Source organism: Cherax quadricarinatus, chromosome 47 (assembly GCF_038502225.1).
Source record: "Cherax quadricarinatus isolate ZL_2023a chromosome 47, ASM3850222v1, whole genome shotgun sequence".
Lineage (NCBI taxonomy): Eukaryota > Metazoa > Arthropoda > Malacostraca > Decapoda > Parastacidae > Cherax > Cherax quadricarinatus.
The window spans coordinates 18044811-18066519 of record NC_091338.1 but is presented as its reverse complement, the minus strand read 5'-3'; positions in this window follow the sequence as shown (position 1 = coordinate 18066519).

Below are 21709 nucleotides of genomic sequence, written 5' to 3'. Positions count from 1 at the left end.
GGAATAGACAAGGTGGACAAAGACGGGATGTTCCAGAGAAGGGACACAGACACAAGAGGTCACAATTGGAAGTTGAAGACTCAGATGAATCAAAGGGATGTTAGGAAGTATTTATTCAGTCATAGAGTAGTCAGGGCGTGGAATAGCCTAGAAAGTGACGTAGTGGAGGCGGGAACCATACACACACACACACACACACACACACACACAGACACACACACACACACACACAGACACACACACACACACACACACACCCACACACACACACACACACACCAGATTATTGGCATGACCATCGTAAGTTCCGTACCATTAAAATTTCCCGTCTCCCAAACCCTCCTCCCCCTTCTCCCATCCCCCTCCCCTCCCATGTTCCCCCTCCTGTCTCTCTCACCTCGAGGCTCTCCCCGTCTTCCCTCCCCCCTCACCGTCTTCCCTCCCCCCTCACCGTCTTCCCTCCCCCCTCACTGTCTTCCCTCCCCCCTCACCGTCCACCCTCCCCCTCACTGTCTCCCTCCCCCTCCCCACATATTTCTCATCTTTTGGCAATTACAATGTTCCGGATTAATGTGAAAAAGAGTTAAGGCATCTCTTGAAAATGCCAGAAGTATAATATTTTTCCAGTGTTTAATGAAACTGTGGTGGATAGCAGAAGGATAAGCTTAGCTCTGAGATAGGTTAGCTCTGGGACAGGTTAGCTCTGGGGCACCTTAGCTCTGAGACAGCTTAGCTCTGGAACAGCTTAGCTCTGGAACAGCTTAGCTCTGAGACAGCTTAGCTCTGGGACACCTTAGCTCTGGGACACCTTAGCTCTGGAACACCTTAGCTCTGGAACAGCTTAGCTCTACGACAGCTTAGCTCTGGGACACCTTAGCTCTGGGACACCTTAGCTCTGGGACACCTTAGCTCTGGGACACCTTAGCTCTGGGACACCTTAGCTCTGGGGCACCTTAGCTCTGAGACAGCTTAGCTCTGGAACAGCTTAGCTCTGGAACAGCTTAGCTCTGAGACACCTTAGCTCTGGGACACCTTAGCTCTGGGACACCTTAGCTCTGGGACACCTTAGCTCTGGAACAGCTTAGCTCTACGACAGCTTAGCTCTGTGAGAGCTTAGCTCTGGGACACCTTAGCTCTGGGACACCTTAGCTCTGGGACAGCTTAGCTCTGGAACAGCTTAGCTCTGAGACAGCTTAGCTCTGGGACACCTTAGCTCTGGGACACCTTAGCTCTGGGACACCTTAGCTCTGGAACAGCTTAGCTCTACGACAGCTTAGCTCTGTGAGAGCTTAGCTCTGGGACACCTTAGCTCTGGGACACCTTAGCTCTGGGACAGCTTAGCTCTGGGACAGCTTAGCTCTGGGAAGCTTAGCTCTGTGGCAGCTTAGCTCTGGGACAGCTTAGCTCTGGGAAGTTTAGTTCTGTGACAGCTTAGCTCTGGGACAGCTTAGCTGTGGGTACAACCGCAATACATCACCTCGCATCACTACCGTACCTCATCACTATACCTCAACCAATATACCTCAGCCACCATTACTCTAACAACTTCACATCTGCGCCTCAAACCCAGACTCGTGGAATTCTGTTTTGAAAAAAATTGAAAAATCCACTACCACATACCCTCAATATGTTACAATGTTGGAGTCTGGACACTGGCGTCATCCTTCACTCTCTAAAAACTAACGATACAGTTTCGCTCCACAAATTTTGTAGCAATGCACTCGCACAAAAATACATGTATATAGCAGAGCCGTTCAGTATTATCAAATTCTCTGCAAGAGCTTTAAGAATTTTTAGCAAGAATTGTTAAACACGTTGAATCACCACATTTGCACAGCCCAGGGCAACGTAGGTTTAGAACACGTCACTTCTGCCTCTCACAGTTACTGGACCACTGCGACATGGTCTTGGATGCGCTAGAAGATAAACTTAATGCTGATGTGTTGTATACAGATTGGCATCCATTGATACATCAGATCTGCGGGTCATCATCTGGAGAAGACCCGGGACGGCACTACCTGCGAACCTACAACAACAACAACAAATCTACAAGTTGATATAAACCACGTCTTGTAGTGGGCCGTGAGTACAGTATGATGTTCAATTAGGGAAATTTTCATTACTCCGCTATAGACAAATTTAAAATTTACAAATCGGAAAGGAATATAAAATAAAATCGAACTCGTTAATTGAGCAGTAGAGAAATGTGAAGAACTAACGAGTGATAATGTCAGAATATCCAAAAGTGAAGGATCACTGCAATGTTTCTGTGACTCGGAACTTCAAGGAAAATGATGGGCTGGATAACTAGAACCTTCAAAACAAGAAACGTCAAGTCAATGATGATACATTTTAATTCACTTGTTCTCTCTAGGCTGGAATATTACTGCATACTAACGGCTCATAATAAGACAGTTAAAAAAACAAATTTGGAGAAAGTACAGAGAACCTTCACTCCCTGTATAGATCAAACGTCTAATTTTTGGGGGAACGTCTAAAATCCCTTGAAATGTACTCTCGAGAACGTAGATGAAAACGTTTCATAATAATGTACACCTGGACAGTTCTTGAAGAGTTGATCCCAAGACCAGCATGAAAGGAACAGTTCCAACGAGAACACTAAAAGACAATAACTGTAAGGGAACCAAGACTCATCAACACCGCCCTGGCTGTTATTAAGCGGAAACTTAATTAGTTCCTCATATCAGCTCCTAATCAGTACACAAATAACAGGAACTTAGGAGAAGGAAATTTATCACGACATTTCGGTCCGACTTGGACCGTAACGTCGTAACAAGTTTCAGTCTCTTAGATGCAGGTTATTTGTGTATTGTTATTCTTTAGTTCCTTGACAAGCCACCTGGGTGTTGTGTCTACGTCGGAGTGCATGCGGCTAGCACCAACACCCTGGTTGATCAGACCATCAGCCAGAAGGTTGAGTTTGACCACTAGACGCTAGGAAGGTGACCCCGGTGACCTACCATAGGTGAGCATCATCACTATGCCTTGAATACCCATACTCCATCACCAATCTCCACACCCTACTTCCACCATACCTCCATCACCCTACTTACATCACCCTACCTTCATCACCATACCACCATCATCATACCTCCATCACCCTACCTCCATCATACCTCCATCACCCTACTTTTATCACCCTACCTTCATCACCATGCCTCCATCACCATACCTCCATCACCATACCTCCATCACCATACCACCATCATCATACCTCCATCACCCTACCTCCACCATACCTCCATCACCCTACCTTCAACACCCTACCTTCAACACCCTACCTTCAACACCCTACCTTCAACACCCTACCTTCAACACCCTACCTTCAACACCCTACCTTCACCATACGTCCATCACCATACCTCCATCACCCTACCTCCACCATACCTCCATCACCATACCATCACCATACCATCACCATACCTCCATTACCATACCTCCATTACCATACCTCCATCACCATACTTCCATCACCATACCTTCACCATACCTCCACCATACCTCCATCACCATACCTCCATCACCATACCTTCACCATACCTCCATCACCATACCTCCGTCACCATACCTCCATCACCATACCTCCACCCTACCTTCATCACCATACCTCCATCACCATACCTCCATCACCCTACCTTCATCATACCTCCATCACCCTACCTTCATCATCATACCTCCATCACCATACCTCCATCACCATACCTCCATCACCATACCTCCACCATACCTCCATCACCATATCTCCATCACCATACCTCCATCACCATACCTCCATCACCATACCTCCACCCTACCTTCACCATACCTCCATCATACCTCCACCATACCTCCACCATACCACCATCACCATACCTCCACCATACCTCCATACCTCCATCACCCTACCTTCATCACCATACCTCCATCACCCTACCTTCATCACCATACCTCCATCACCATACCTCCATCACCCTACCTTCATCACCATACCTCCATCACCATACCTCCATCACCCTACCTTCATCACCATACCACCATCACCATACCTCCACCATACCACCATCGCCATACCACCATCCCAGAACACTTCCCATTACTGAGGTTCAATCAAAAATGTTGTTGCCAACTACGAAATAATAACACAGTTTCAACAGTCCTTAATTAAACTGTACGAACTTGATATGTTAGATATTTGTGTCTGTCTGGCAACCCTGCCGTGCTCTCTCTCTCTCTCTCTCTCTCTCTCTCTCTCTCTCTCTCTATGATCGCCGAGTTGTTTTGCCGGGGTAGTGACTCAGCTCCTGGCCCTGACTGCTAGACCACTTTGACCAGCATCACTGACGCCTGGCTTCGTAGGCTTTATCATGTCTACTCCCATACCTGCATACTGAGTCGCCTCTAGATCTCTCTCATTAAGGTCTTTCCACTTTTCAGACGCCTTAAGACACTTCAGTACATTCTTATGGTTATATGTGCCTTCAGTTTCCACCTGTTCTCCTCATTCTCGTCCTCTTCATTCTGTTTACTCGTATCTCACCTAACAGTTCCTCTTAAGAATTTGTATGTCGTAATCATGTCTGCCCCAGTCCTTCTCTCCTCCAAGATCATCAAGTTCACTTCCTTCAACCTCTCCTCATATCGCCTTCCTCTCAATTTTGGTATTAGCATGGCTTCAAACCTATGGACATTTTCGATCTTTTTCAAGTGCTTTATCATTTGTGGGCTCCATGCTGGGGCAGAGAACTCGGTATGTCTCATGTAAGGTTCTGAATGATTCTTTATTCCAATTCCTGAATATCGTTGTTAGGTTTGCTAATCTTGCTTATGTTGCTGGTTTTATATGGCTAATATGCATTTCAGGCTGGCAATATGCTTGGTGTTATATTTAACTCCCTTTTCACAAAGTGGTGTGTGCAACTACCCAACACCTGTGCTGTACTCAGTGTCGGGTCTGTTTTCACTCCGTCCAATTTGCCTGACCTGGCATGTATTTACGTTGAATTTGAGAAACTCATTTTTTATCATATCTGTAGTTTGCTGAGTTTTCTCAGAAGTTTATCACTGTTCCCTCCTGTTCTTATCGTTCTCATCTGGTAGGTAGTTCTCATCTAGCAGGTAGTTCTCATCTGGTAGGTAGTTCTCATCTGGTAGGTAGTTCTCATCTGGCAGGTAGTTCTCATCTGGCAGGTAGTTCTCATCTGGTAGGTAGTTCTCATCTGGTAGGTAGTTCTCATCTGGCAGGTAGTTCTCATCTGGCAGGTACTTCTCATCTGGCAGGTACTTCTCATCTGGCAGGTAGTTCTCATCTGGTAGGTAGTTCTCATCTGGCAGGTAGTTCTCATCTGGCAGATAGTTCTCATCTGGCAGGTAGTTCACTTATATTAAAGACAGTAGCGGCCCTAACAATGTTCTTTGCGGAACTCCACACGTTACTCTCTCTCTCTCTCTCTGTGTCATTCCTGACTGTTGCTCTCTGCCATCTGTCATTTAGGAATTCCTTGACCTACTAGAGCACTTTTCCTTACATCCTACTTGTTAGTGTGACTTTGTAAATGGTCCAAGTCGGACCGAAATGTCGTCCTAAGTTTCTCTCTCTACTATGTGAGGGGTTATCTGTGAATTGTAACCTGATTTCTGTTGTGGTACTGTACCAAAGGTGTCAGTTACCGGTTGTCAAAAGAACTTGTAAAATAACTGGGCTGTTGTGCGAGGTGTGTGTACTCACCCAGCTGTGGTTGCAGGGATCGAGTGTGTGTGTGTGTGTGTGTGTGTGTGTGTGTGTGTGTGTGTGTGTGTGTGCGCGCGTGTGCGGATGAGCATGTACTCATCGATATGCACTCAGGTATATGTGGTTGTAGGGGCCAAGTGTCAGTTCCTGGCCACGCTTCTCTGGTCGCTGCTAGCTAGGTACTCTCTCTCATGGCTTCAAGAACCTTGTGGTACATCTTCTTAAAGCTGCGTGGATGCTGCCTCTATCACTCCAATCTCCAGGTCGTTCCCCTTCCTGTCAACTTTAAGACCAAAGAAATGCTTTCTAACATCCCTGTGACTCATCTGTGTTTTCAGCTTCCAACTGTGTCCTCCTGTTCATGTTACCAGACTCTTAAGCAATCTGTCCCCGTCCACCCAGTCAGTTCTCAGTATTTTTTAAGTTATATCACTCTCGAGTTCTTCATCCCTCCAGTGTTCCTTAGGTTGAGTTCCCTTAACGTCTCCTCATAGGACATACCTCTTAGCTCCGAGTCTAGTCTTGTTGCAAACTTTAGCACTTTCTCCAGTTTTTTGACATGCTTGATAAGATGTGTGTTTCATAATAAGAACATAAAAAGGAACACTGCAGGAGGCCTACTGGCCCATTCAAGGCAGGTCCAAGTTACCTACCAGCCTAAGCCACTGACCCAAGCTAGTCAGGTCCAGATCACATAAACTTACGAAGGAAGGAGCACTGCATCAGACCCATTAGCACAAGCTAGTCAAGCGCAACTCACACCCACTCATGTATTTATCTAACCCATTTTGAAACTACACAACGTTTTAGCTTCAGTAACGGGAGTTTTTTCCACTCATCCTCAACTCTTATTACTAAACCAGTGCTTACCTATATCCTTCCCGAATCTAATATATATCACTAGAACAAAATATATTATTCTGTATACTTCAGTATGGGCTGATATAGACTGTTGTGAATACTTCTTCAGGTTCTGGAAACCAGTCTTAGATTTATCAGACTCGTATTGCTACAGCAGCTGTTCGGTTGATTTTCACCTGAGATAATATGCTTAGTACAATACTCACCCAAAAGTCCTCCTTGAGTCAGGTTTTCAGCCTCCACCCCCCCCTCCCATCCCCCCGAGCCTGTACTCTGTCTGCGGTCTTCTCTGCCCTACCCCTAATTTCATAACTTTGCACTTGTTGGAGTTAAATTGCAGTAGCCACTTTTCAGGCCAGACCTGCAGTCTGTCAAGATTCATTTGTAGTCTTTCCTGGTCCTCATCGTCTTGTATTCTCCTCATTAGTTTCGCATCATCTGAGAACAGGAGTACGCATCTTGCCTCACTTCTGTTACTTTGTCGTAAAACTCAAACAGAAGTTGAGTAAGACAGGATGTAAGATCAATGAAGCAGTTCTGGTTGTTCTTAATGAATCCATTTCGTTCCAGATGCTTCACCCGTCTGGTTATTGCCTCCTTATCCTTACATCAGTAATACTGGCATGTGGTTTAATGCTACATAACTGCCCAGTTTCTTAAATACTATGCTGCCTTCGACACCTCTGGCAGTTACCAGGTATCAGCTGACGTGCTAGGTAGTGTTTCACTCAGTGTTTTTGCTCCTTCTTTTAGAACCCATAGGTGTCCCATGGCTCGGTTAGGAGCGCAATCAGCTCACATACTGAGTTTTCGTGGTACGATCCCTGGCAAGGGTGGAAACGTTAGGCATATTTCCTTACACCTGCTGTCCCTATTAGTTAACTGGAGTGGGTGGAATTCATAGACAGGGCTGAGTTTTGAAATGAACCGAGGTAAAATTGATTTGTGTAAAAAAAATAATATTGTTGTCTGGTCCCCATGGCCTTCGAGGTATGTAACTCATTCAGTAGTTTCTTCACCTCTCCTCCTGTTGTGTGTTTTGTTCTGTACTCCTTGATGTCCTTAAAGCTTTTGTTCATCTTTGACGTCATCTCCAGCTACTACACCTCACTACTATCTCCAACATAACAGTTTCTGGTCTCCTGGCTCTGGTTGAGACCAAGAGACTGACCAGACCGCGGGGGCGTTGACCCCCGAAGCTCTCTCCAGGTATACTTCATGTATCTTCTGTGAAGGCTGAGGGACTGATCACATTAAAATTACCAGTCCACCTCTTCTACTGTCTCTAATGTTGTAATCGCTTGTACGAGGATTTGACTAAAGAAGCCCACTAAGCAAGCGAAACTTTACGTCCGTAATGATACCTAAGTGTTGCTCATGTCTCTATGTCTCTTACTCATCAATCAACTTTTAGATTGAGACACTTATGCAGCATATGGGAATCTTTATTCAGGAAACGTTTCGCCACACAGTGGCTTCATCAGTCCATTACAAAGAGGAAGGCGTAAGGAGAGGAGGAGTATGAGGTAATCAGTCCCTCAGCCTGGAGTCGATGTGTTCAGTCCATCAATCTTGTAGAGTGTACAGCATAGGGCTGTAGACGTGGCTTATATACTGTAGTGAGGTGACTTGAAGCAGGTGGAGGCGGGATCATAGTGGTATCATCCACTAGTCGAAGTAGGTCTTTGTCCAAAGGTTGAACAAGCGTTGAAGAATTCTTTGTAAGAAGATCCCATGATACTGCAGTGTCTGACAGTTGTGATGAATGGTTTGAAAAACCGACAAGTTGAAGATTGAGACACAAAGAATTCTTCAACGCTTGTTCAACCTTTGGACAAAGACCTACTTCGACTAGTGGATGATACCACTATGATCCCGCCTCCACCTGCTTCAAGTCACCTCACTACAGTATATAAGCCACGTCTACGGCCCTATGCTGTACACTCTACAAGATTGATGGACTGAACACATTGACTCCAGGCTGAGGGACTGATTACCTCATACTCCTCCTCTCCTTACGCCTTCCTCTTTGTAATGGACTGATGAAGCCACTGTGTGGCGAAACGTTTCCTGAATAAAGATTCCCATATGCTGCATAAGTGTCTCAATCTTCAACTTGTCGGTTTTTCAAACCATTCATCACAATCAACTTTTAGCCGAAATCATATCACTCACGTGATTTCTGTTAACTAATAGTAAACTTATCTACTGTGGACTCGTACACAGGTGATATGGAAAAAAATCCCGGGTTCAGTACCTAGGTAATGTGGGACTCGTTGTCTGGTCTCCTTGCTCTTGCTGCCCTGGTACGTCTCTCAGGAAAGATACCCAGGTGCTAGTCGGCTATTAAGTGGTGTTACCCTTGGATTCTCCTGGGTAAATATCCCTCCGGGGGTTACATAACATTAAAACCTCCTCCTCCTACTTTTCACAATCTCACAAGTCGTCTTAGACAATAAGAAACAACGCTGTTAGGAAATAAAACATCAAAATGCCTTGGACGATTATTGTGAGGTATATAAAAGTTAGTGCGATGCGTTAAGAGTTCATTTTGAAGGATTTGAAGATCATTGTGATGGCTCTGAAGACAGTTATGAAGCAGTGAGAGATCAACCTGGCTGTAAGAGTAGCATGTTTTTCTGACGATCAATGGACGGAGGATCAAGCCTTCATCGCTCCTTCCATTAAATGAAACCTACGGCTGTAGTGCGTCACATAAATATGAGAATAAGACGTATTTGAAGATTATTTTGAGATAATTCAGACATATTTGAAGCTTACTGTAAGATATCTGGGAATGAGTGAGAGAGGTTGAGACATGTCTCACACGGAGCCATAATAGGGAGGGGTAGTGCTCAGTAGCCCCGACGGACGCACAACAGGGAGGAGCAGTGCTCACTACCCTGACGGATGCATAACAGGGAGGAGCAGTGCTCACTACCCTGACGGATGCATAACAGGGAGGAGCAGTGTTCACTACCCTGACGTAAGAACATTCACGAAAGAATTTCTGACAGCTTTATGAGGGATGGAAAATGGAACTGCTCAAGTGCGACTCACGTTACTGACATGAAGAGTTATTGATGAGTCAGGTTATTGGTGAGTCAGGTTATTGGTGAGTCAGGTTATTGATGAGTCAGGTTATTGATGAGTCAGGTTATTGATGAGTCAGCTTATTGAGTCAGTATGACGAACACAGATGTAATCTAGTGGCCTGCACACCTGGCTGTAGCTCGATTACCAATAGGAACGAACAAAAAGGCAACAGAGTAAATATTTGCATTTACTTCACCGAAGAGTGATCAGGTATATACTAGTTATACAGAGGATATGTACATTGTACAATAAGGCAAATGCAAGCAAGAGACACGGTGAAAACCGTCTCCAACCAGACTTGGAGGTATATCTGCCAAGGGGGATTCACGAGTGTACCACATCACTTCCACAACTTTATCAGGCTTCCCTGTGATTGGCTGGTTGAACCAAGGTGCTACCATAACGATGGAGCCCCTAATCGTTAAACCCTTAGCACTTGGTTCGCTGTTTGGGAAGTCGGGAGGCAGCCTATATGGGAGTGTGACATACGCTGTAACATACTCTCAGCATGCCACAGTCAGGTTATTAACGATACACAGTAACCAGTGGCATGACAAAGGCAACTGCAAAATAATAAAGTTTACAATACCTTAAGTTCACTGAAAAAGTCTATTAAAAATACAAAAAAGAATTCTCGATATGACTGTAATATCAATTAATGCTTCTCTTACTCAAAAATATTAGATACATAAATAAACTAGATATATGGAAGAAATCACAATAAAAAGTGTGATTTCAAATATGAAAAAATGCCACCATGAAAATAGGAAATGAAACTTGAGAACTTTTATGTGCTCACACTAGATATATATATATATCCTCGTGAGTATCTATGATCAGAAGATATCCGTAGCACGTTGGAAAGCAAGAATACTGCTGACAAGAATACTGCAACACCTCACAGGTGTGAGGTGTTGCTATATTGTTTGGTTATTGTTTAAAAGCCTGTCGACCAGACGAGGGTCATTAAGGCTGCTTATCACCTATTGTGGCATGTTGAGAGTATGTTATATTTTATTCAGTGTATGTCACACACCCAACCAGCGAGCCAGGTGCTAAGGGTATAACGAGCAGGGGTGTGAAGCGATGTGGTACACTTGTAAATCAACATTGGCAGACTTACCTTCAAGTCTGGTCGAAGACGGTTCTCACCGTGTCTCTTGCTTGCATTGCCTTAGTGTAGATATCCTCTGTATATATTGTACATACAGTGCTTGCTGAGTGGTGAAGTAAACGTACGTATTTACTCTCTGCTGCCTTTTGCTCGTGCCTCATTTCTACCCTGGTTATTGTGCTACAACCAGGTGTGCAGGATAATAGATTACACCTGTGTTCTTAATACCTGTACACTACCAGACAAGAATACTTTAGTCCCAAGAATAGGGACTGAAGTCTGAGAATATACACACTGGGAGATTACACACCTCTTTGTGTGTATGGTATAGTATGTGTGTGAGGGGTTAAGTGGTGTTGATCCGGATTATATACGCACGCACACACACACACACACGAGCCAGAAGGTCTTAACTACATGCAAGCTTGTATCTTGATTACCAAAAATATAGCAAGTGCGAGATAATGAGTCAGCTCGTTGATGAGTCAGCTTGTTGATGAATCAATTGTTGATGAGTCAGATTGTTGATGAGTCAGCTTGTTGATGAGCCAGATTGTTGATGAATCTAGTCTTCCTATCTTGCCGTTCAGTTAGTATTCAACTCCTCCACCAGAGGTCAGTGTTCTCATTATCCTCGTCTCTCTCTCACTTCACTCCCTCCTCCTACCCCTCCCCTCCACCCCCTCCCTTTCCCAGCCCACTCCCCAGACCCATCCTGGTACACTACCCTCCCATGTTAATGTGGTAATTTCCCCCTCTCACGCGGGAGGATTCTACTCTCGATGGTCATGTAAATTACTTTCATTTTCACTATAATTACCACAGGATTAACAGGAACTTTTATTAAAAAATTGGAGGTATTCGAGTTTTGTGTGAGGTTTACGAGGGTTGTTTTGGTGGTAGGAGTGTTGGTGGTGGAGATGGTGGTGGTTGGTGGTGGAGATGGTGGTGGTTGGTGGGAGTGGTGGTACTGATGATGACAATAGTGACAGTGGTGGTGGTAGTGTAGTACTGATAATGGTGGTGGGGGCTGTGGCCTTTAAAAAATAGCTTGTCCTTCCAACAGTGCAAACCTGGAGAAACTGATGTTAAGGCAAAAAGGAATAAAGTTCCATCTGTACAGTGGTTTAACCTAAGACTTGTGGAAGGACTTCGTTGGTCAGGTTAAGTATGTCTCCAAGTTATACTTAAGGGTTACTCTCAGGTACCTTTGAATAATAGAGCAAAAGAAATTTTGGATTTCGTTATCCTATGAGGACATCAATATATATTTACTCCATTTAGGATGTACGATGTACCAACTGCATTCCAATGTGTAATACACTGTAATTAACAGGTTGGATGAAATGCAAGTTTTTCTGGATGACTTACAGGTTGTTTCTAATACCTGGGATAAACATGTCCAAAAATTAATGTAGCGAGAAAAGGAAAGTTAGCAGCTAGAATTACAAGAACTGGGTCAATTAAAAAAAATATAAACCACCCTAAGATAGGAAGTCATTACGTATTTAAAAATGATAGAGTTTTGTAGAAGACTCTGTAGAAATTTCCAAAACATAGTGTTGAAGCCCACTTAGCTTCTAATATTTAGCAGATATGGCTAATAGTTGTCAGAATGCTCTTAGGAAAGTTCAAAAGATTGCTATATTCAGCTCCCATTCAGTCACCAGATTTTTCAAAGACATTTTCAACGCAGGTGGATGCTAGAGACATTAAAGGGGATAAACCATTCAACTACCAAAGACAGTATCCTTCTTCAGAATGGCAAAGTTAAAGACATCAGTGCATCTACTCAATAAATGAAGAGGCAACATTAACACTAGTCGTACTGCTGGAACATTTTGTCGTGTAAGTCCTCATCTCCACTGACACACCTAAACAACATGCAGAACAAGAATTCCTGTCAGACAAAATGAACTCTTCGGCTCCACCCGAGTACATTATTAGTTTTGCAAGCCACAGAAAAAAGCAGAACGCTGGAGGATGCGCTCTCTTGAGTTTATTAGCTGGATAGGTTTTCTTCTTTATGGTAGAGAAGATTAAGCAGCTTTAAGCTCAGTTTTTCCTTCGCTAAACTGAGCGTTTTTGTGATGGAGCGCATCACTACAGTCAGCAAGTATGTTGAAACTTCAATAGTTCTTCTATTGGTTTTCTTCCCTTGTACTTGTGATTAGCTAAAATGTTGTGGATGAGTGGAACAAACTCCCGAGTACCATCATAGAGCTAAGATGTTGTGTAATTTTAAAAATAGGTTGGATAAATACATAAGTGGGTGTGGATGAGAGTTGGACCTGACTAGTTTGTGCTAATAGGTGTGATGCTGTGCTCCTTAAGTGGATGTAACCTGACCTGACTAGGTGAGTCATTCGTTTAAGCCGGGAGGTGACTTGGACCTGCCTCGCATGGGCCTGCTGCAGTGTTCCTTCTTTCTTATGCTCTTATATAAATTTATTCTCGAGGACTGCCAGCTGGAGTAAGGCAGTAGATAGGAAGGCTGTCCCATTAGTTATATTTTATTATGCTACTGTAGCATGCTGTTTACCAGATAACGGCTGAGAGACTACGGCTGTAACAACCCGTGGGGGTTACAGCAGGTGCAGGTGCAGCTAACTCGGTTCTCTCCTGAAGCATTTGTTCCATGTTCGACGCACCTCGTACAGAAACATTTTCCTGAACAGTTCATTATCTTCCAGGATGAGACGATCCTCCTAGCATGGGATAGCTTAATGCTGTGGCTTTCTAATGTGTCAAAAGAAGGGTTGCCAGTTTTGGGGAGGTTACCATCTAGAAACACCTAAGACTGCCAGACCCTCTCACGCCTCTGGTTGGCTCACACCATAACAGTTGTTTGCATGTTATACTTTGGTATGTTATACATGTAACAGCGAGTGTTCTCATGTTCAGTATCTCCAAACTTCTACTCACTATAGGTTTAACGTATCCCTGAACACTGTAGTGTAAAAAGATTTTATATATGTTCTGGTATGTACTTACCTGTTGCAACTCTTGCAACATTCTATAGCTCCTGGCGAAGCACGGACGTACGAAAGGCCTTGATCTAGTGTTCTTTTCATCACCAAGTGGCTTGTTGAGAACCCTTATTTGTGGTTGGTTGGCATGTATGTTAAAGCAACTCTGTTCTACCATGTATAGTTTGTTCCTCACTTTGTGATTCCATTTTGACGGCGCTATAAGCTGGTGCATAGCACGGCAGTGCTGTACAAGTCTGTGAACTACTTGGAGTTGATGGTGGTAGTGGTTCTGAAGTTAGGGGTGATAGGAGTAGTTGTGGTGGGAGCGGTAGTGGTGAGTTGAGTAGTGGTGGGAGTGCTAGTGGTGAGTTGAGTAATAGTGGAAGTTTTGGTGGGGGTGGTTGTGGTGATGGGAGAGGTAGTGGGATGGTAGTGATGCTGGAGAGGGTAGTAGTGCCTGGTGATAATGGTGGTGGGAGCGATAGTGATAATGGGATGGTAATGGTTGTGGTAGCGAGTATGGTAATGGTGATGGGAGTGGTAGTGGAAGTTATAACCAGATCTCTGGTAGTTGATGAGTAGGACAAGAGAGTTTAGTGCTTCTACCAGGGTACAAATGTCACCAATGTGTTTAATATTCTGGTACTGAAAGAATGCCAGAGTAGGGCATTACTTCTCACTGACCGGACAGAGAATCAAGCTTCCATCACTCCTGTGTTGAACTATAATCACGGACGAAGAATCAAGCCTCCACTCCTGTGTTGAACTATTATCACGGACGTAAGATCCAGCTTCCACCACTGCCTGTGCTGAGACAGACTCGAAGGGACGGAAGATCGAGCCTTCACAACTTCTTGTGCTAAATGACCCGCACTGGTTTACCAATTCACATAAATATTAGCTAACCAAGCACCGTAGTTGAAAATGCCAGGTGTGGGATTTTGTTTAGGCCGTGTGTATCCAGGAACTGTTTACTCCGGCCAGGTATTGATCTACCTCACGTGTGATTTACTCTCTCGCTCCTCACATTATTCAGCACTAGTGTTAATACCTACTACACACACTGTATATATATATATATATATATATATATATATATATATATATATATATATATATATATATATATATATATATATATATAGTCATGCCGAATAGGTAAAACTTATGTTTGTTTATTATTAAGTTATTGCAAACTTATCTAAAATATATTTAGTTGGATTAGGCTAAATTAAATTGCTCTTGTTATAATAAGGTTAGGTAAGTTTTCTAAGGTTGTTTTGGTACAAAATTATTTATTTTACATTAACTTAAAAGAAAAAATATAATTTTTAACCTATAAGAGAAAATTTTAGAAAGCAATTAATTTTAAATGAGTTCTTGCTCTCTGACTAATTTTACCTATTCGGCACGACATATATATATATATATATATATATATATATATATAATATATATATATATATATTTATTTATTTATTTATTTTATTTTTTTTTTTTTTCAACAAGTCGGCCGTCTCCCACCGAGGCAGGGTGACCCAAAAAAAGAAAGAAAATCCCCAAAAAGAAAATACTTTCATCATTCAACACTTTTACCACACTCACACATTATCACTGTTTTTGCAGAGGTGCTCAGAATACAACAGTTTAGAAGCATATACGTATAAAGATACACAACATATCCCTCCAAACTACCAATATCCCAAACCCCTCCTTTAAAGTGCAGGCATTGTACTTCCCATTTCCAGGACTCAAGTCCGGCTATATAAAAATAACTGGTTTCCCTGAATCCCTTCACTAAATATTACCCTGCTCACACTCCAACAGATCGTCAGGTCCCAAGTACCATTCGTCTCCATTCACTCCTATCTAACAAGCTCACTCACGCTTGCTGGAAGTCCAAGCCCCTCACCCACAAAACCTCCTTTACCCCCTCTCTCCAACCCTTTCGAGGACGACCCCTACCCCGCCTTCCTTCCCCTATAGATTTAAATGCTCTCCATGTCATTCTACTTTGATCCATTCTCTCTAAATGACCAAACCACCTCAACAACCCCTCTTCTGCCCTCTGACTAATGCTTTTATTAACTCCACACCTTCTCCTAATTTCCACACTCCGAATTTTCTGCATAATATTTACACCACACATTGCCCTTAGACAGGACATCTCCACTGCCTCCAACCGTCTCCTCGCTGCTGCATTTACCACCCAAGCTTCACATCCATATAAGAGTGTTGGTACTACTATACTTTCATACATTCCCTTCTTTGCCTCCATAGATAACGTTTTTTGACTCCACATATACATCAACGCACCACTCGCCTTTTTTCCCTCATCAATTCTATGATTAACCTCATCCTTCATAAATCCATCCGCCGACACGTCAACTCCCAAGTATCTGAAAACATTCACTTCTTCCATACTCCTCCTCCCCAATTTGATATCCAATTTTTCTTTATCTAAATCATTTGATACCCTCATCACCTTACTTTTTTCTATGTTCACTTTCAACTTTCTACCTTTACACACACTCCCAAACTCATCCATTAACCTTTGCAATTTTTCTTTAGAATCTCCCATAAGCACAGTATCATCAGCAAAAAGTAACTGTGTCAATTCCCATTTTGAATTTGATTCCCCATAATTTAATCCCACCCCTCTCCCGAACACCCTAGCATTTACTTCTTTTACAACCCCATCTATAAATATATTAAACAACCATAGTGACATTACACATCCCTGTCTAAGACCTACTTTTACCGGGAAGTAGTCTCCCTCTCTTCTACACACCCTAACCTGAGCCTCAATATCCTCATAAAAACTCTTAACAGCATTTAGTAACTTACCACCTATTCCATATACTTGCAACATCTGCCACATTGCTCCCCTATCCACTCTATCATATGCCTTTTCTAAATCCATAAATGCAATAAAAACTTTCCTACCTTTATCTAAATACTGTTCACATATATGCTTCAATGTAAACACTTGATCTACACATCCCCTACCCATTCTGAAACCTCCTTGCTCATCCGCAATCCTACATTCTGTCTTACCTCTAATTCTTTCAATTATGACCCTACCGTACACTTTTCCTGGTATACTCAGTAAACTTATTCCTCTATAATTTTTACAATCTCTTTTGTCCCCCTTCCCTTTATATAAAGGGACTATACATGCTCTCCGCCAATCCCTAGGTACCTTCCCCTCTTTCATACATTTATTAAACAAAAGTACCAACCACTCCAACAGTATATCCCCCCCTGCTTTTAACATTTCTGTCATGATCCCATCAGTTCCAGCTGCTTTACATATATATATATATATATATATATATATATATATATATATATATATATATATATATATATATATATATATATATATATATATATATATATGTCGTGCTGAATAGGCAGAACTTGCGATCTTGGCTTAAATAGCAACGCTCATCTTGCCATATAAGACAAGCGAAAATTTGTGTATGCAATAATTTCCCCAAATCATTCTGAACCTAACGGAAAAAATATATTTCATTGTGTTTGTTTATTATTAAATTATTGTAAACGTATCTAAAATATATTTAGTTGGGTTAGACTAAAATAAATTGCGCTTGTTATAATAAGGTTAGATAAGTTTTCTAAGGTTCTTTTGGTGCAAAATTATAAATTTTTACATTAACGTTAATGAAAAAAAATATATCTTTAAATGTATAAGAGAAAATTTTAGAAAGGGCTTAATTTTAAATGAGTTCTTGCTAATTGACCAGTTTTACATATTCGGCACGACATATTTTGACTATGAATATTTTCTTTGGTTTATATAAATTAGATCCATTTATAATTAATAGAATTTGGGAAGAATTTAATAATACATTGGACAAATTTTAAAATTCTTAATTCTTAGGTAGAATAGCTTGTTGGTGGGTTGTGTGAAGGACCTGTCTAGTTGGGCCAGCGGGCCTGCTGCAGTGTTCCCTTATGAGTTGCGCGTCAGGTGTTGCTTTGTTGTGGGATGTGATAGTGAGGTGTGGGCTAGACCCTTTATATGCCTTCCTTTGATGCATTATTTTCATTGTTTCTTGATAATGTGAGTAGTCACGAAAGCGCTTGGAATTTCTCTGTTCTTTCACAGTGGTAGTTTTGCATATTATGAAATCACCTGTTTACTGTGATCTTATTGCATATATATATATACATATATATATATATATATATATATATATATATATATATATATATAATATATATATATATATATATATATATAATGTCGTGCCGAATATGTAAAACTGGTCAATTAGCAAGAACTCATTTAAAATTAAGTCCTTTCTGAAATTTTCTCTTATACGTTTGAAGATATATTTTTTTTCATTAATGTTAATGAATTTTTTTTTAATTTTGCAACAAAAGAATCTTAGAAAACTTACCTAACCTTATAATAACAAGAACAATTTATTTTAGCCTAACCCAACTAAATATATTTTTGATTTGTTTACAATAATTAAATACTAAACAAACACAGTGAAATATATTTTTTTCGTTAGGTTCAGAATGATTTTGGCCAAATTATTGCATACACAAATTTTCACTTGTCCTATATGGCAAGATGAGCGTTGCTATTTAAGCCAAGATCGCAAGTTCTGCCTATTCGGCAAGATATATATATATATATATATATTTAAAGGACCCAATGGAAATAAGGCACTCTGACTTTTTTGGGTTATCTTAGGCTCTCTACACATATGCTGCTATGTATGTTAATCTATGTAACTGTATTTGTGTATACCTGAATAAATTTACTTATGTATACTATGCAAATGCTAACAGTAATCTCCCACAAAGACGAGTAAGGATAGGCTAAGGAGCAGCTATGGGTAGCTACTGGTACTGCAGTTGCAGAGTGCTGATGGGCCCCACACGGGGCCAGAAGATGCTTGGATGGTAACTCTAGGACGGTGGATCAGGAGCACTTCACAGAATCAAGCATCCTGTAGTCACTTCTTAGAATTTTTAACCCCTCAGGGAAGGTTTCTTGATGTTGGTGAGGGGCTCTTGATTTAGGGAATTGGATCTGTGCTCCAGTTCCCCGAATTAAGCCTGAATGCCTTCCACATCCCCCCCCCCAGGCGCTGTATAATCCTCCGGGTTTAGCGCTTCCCCTTGATTATAATAATAATTAGAATTTTTAAATCAGTGTTAGTCGCTAGTGTCACCTCTTTAGTTCATCCCTTGATAGGAATTAAGGACATATAAAGAACTTTTAACTTAGTGTTGATACTCTGAGCATAAGAGCAAGTAGACATACGTCTCAAATATACGTCAGAAAGCATATGCTACGTCGCAAGTTATGGAACATATGTTGTGAAATACACGTTATAAAACATGGTCTGTGTCCTTTACGAAACATATGATGTAAAACTTGTAAAACATTTGTTAGGTGACCTGTGTTAACAAACATAAGATGTAAAATGTTTATTTGAAAATATACCTTCGAAGATGTGTGTGTGTGTGTGTGTGTTTGTGGGTGTGTGTGTGTGTGTTTGTGTGTGTTTGTGTGTGTGTGTTTGTGTGTGTGTGTGTGTGTGTGTGTGTGTGTGTGTGTGTGTGTGTGTGTGTATGTGTAAAATGCCAACTCAGTATCACTGCAGGCTGGATAGGTTAGGTTAGGTTCAGTTAGGTTACAATAGGTTAAGTTAGGTTCACTTACGTTAGATTAGGTTAGGTTCATTTAGGTTAGATTAGGTTAAGTTAGATTAGATTAGGTTAGGTTAGGCTCATTTAGGTTAGATTACGTTCAATTAGGTTAGGTTCAGTTAGGTTCAGCTAAATTAGGTTAGATTAGGTTCCATACATTAGATTCATTAAACATCATATGATGGAGAGCATGAAATTACTGAGCGTAAGTTCATGAATTTCAGGTAATGAGGGATTATCCCAGAGATTATCAATCGGGTTATCTTAGGGATTATCTTAGGAATTCAGTGTATAATTAGAGTGACAGCGATAACGATTATTTACTGATGTTTTAGAACTTTCAAGGACTTCCTAGTTTTACATATTTAGTTACATGAGGAATCTGGTCTGTGAGTTTAAGGACTAACTCACCGAGTTTAAGGGCTAACTCACCGAGTTTAAGGACTAACTCACCGAGTTTAAGGGCTAACTAACCGAGTTTAAGGACTAACTCACCGAGTTTAAGGGCTAACTCACCGAGTTTAAGGACTAACTCACCGAGTTTAAGGGCTAACTCACCGAGTTTAAGGACTAACTCACCGAGTTTAAGGTCTAACTCACCGAGTTTAAGGACTAACTCACCAAGTTTAAGGACTAACTCACCGAGTTTAAGGACTAACTCACCGAGTTTAAGGGCTAACTAACCGAGTTTAAGGACTAACTCACCGAGTTTAAGGGCTAACTAACCGAGTTTAAGGACTAACTCACCGAGTTTAAGGACTTACTCACAGAGTTTAAGGACTAACTCACCGAGTTTAAGGACTAACTCACCGAGTTTAAGGGCTAACTCATCGAGTTTAAGAACTAACTCACCGAGTTTAAGGACTAACTCACCGAGTTTAAGGACTAACTAAGCGAGTTTAAGGACTAACTAACCGAGTTTAAGGACTAACTAACCGAGTTTAAGGACTAACTCACCGAGTTTAAGGACTAACTAAGCGAGTTTAAGGACTAACTAACCGAGTTTAAGGACTAACTAACCGAGTTTAAGGACCAACTCACCGAGTTTAAGGACTAACTAACCGAGTTTAAGGACTAACTAACCGAGTTTAAGGACTAACTCACCGAGTTTAAGGACTAACTCACCGAGTTTAAGGACTAACTAAGCGAGTTTAAGGACTAACTAACCGAGTTTAAGGACTAACTCACCGAGTTTAAGGACTAACTCACCGAGTTTAAGGACTAACTCACCGAGTTTAAGGACTAACTCACCGAGTTTAAGGACTAACTCACCGAGTTTAAGGACTAACTCACCGAGTTTAAGGGCTAACTCACCGAGTTTAAGGACTAACTCACCGAGTTTAAGGACTAACTCACCGAGTTTAAGGACTAACTCACCGAGTTTAAGGACTAACTAACCGAGTTTAAGGACTAACTAACCGAGTTCAAGGGCTAACTCACCGAGTTTAAGGGCTAACTCACCGAGTTTAAGGACTAACTCACCGAGTTTAAGGATTAACTCACCGAGTTTAAGGACTAACTCACCATGAGTTCAAACCCCACCTGTTTCATGGTTTATGAAGAATCTTGATGTTAACATACGCTTGAATAGCGACTTTAATGGCCCTGGTGTAGTCGATAAGCTTGAAACTTTAATAACTTATGATTCATTAAGTATATGACTGACGTAAGTGGAAATCTGCAAGATAGACGCCAGAACCACTTTACAGGCTGTTACAATGACTGCATAAAAGTGTTAGCCACTTATGTGCCTGGGACGCAAATACAATGGCTGTTCCCTATGGATTTAACACTTAAACGTATATATAACGAGAGTAAATACATCTGTAATCTTTCAGAGAATTGCACTGAAGGATTTACAGAGTAATCAGGTGAGGGTATGTGCACTAAAAAGCAGTATGACAACAGGGAACTCGTAAATAATTTACACATGAGTACCGTAATAATTTACAGTGGGAGATGAATCATTTACAGGAAGCGGACAGCAAGCACGGAGCGACTTACAAAACAGTGAAACTCAGCTAGAAACCCAACAAATGGCAACTTTACATAAGTGTGTGAAGGACCCAGAGACAAACTAGGGAGGGGGAGGGAGATAACTATTGAGGGGGAGGGATATAACTAGGGAGAGGGAGGGAGATAACTAGGGAGGGGGAGGATGATAACTAGGGAGAGGGAGGGATATAACTAGGGAGAGGGAGGGAGATAACTAGGGAGGGGGAGGATGATAACTAGGGAGAG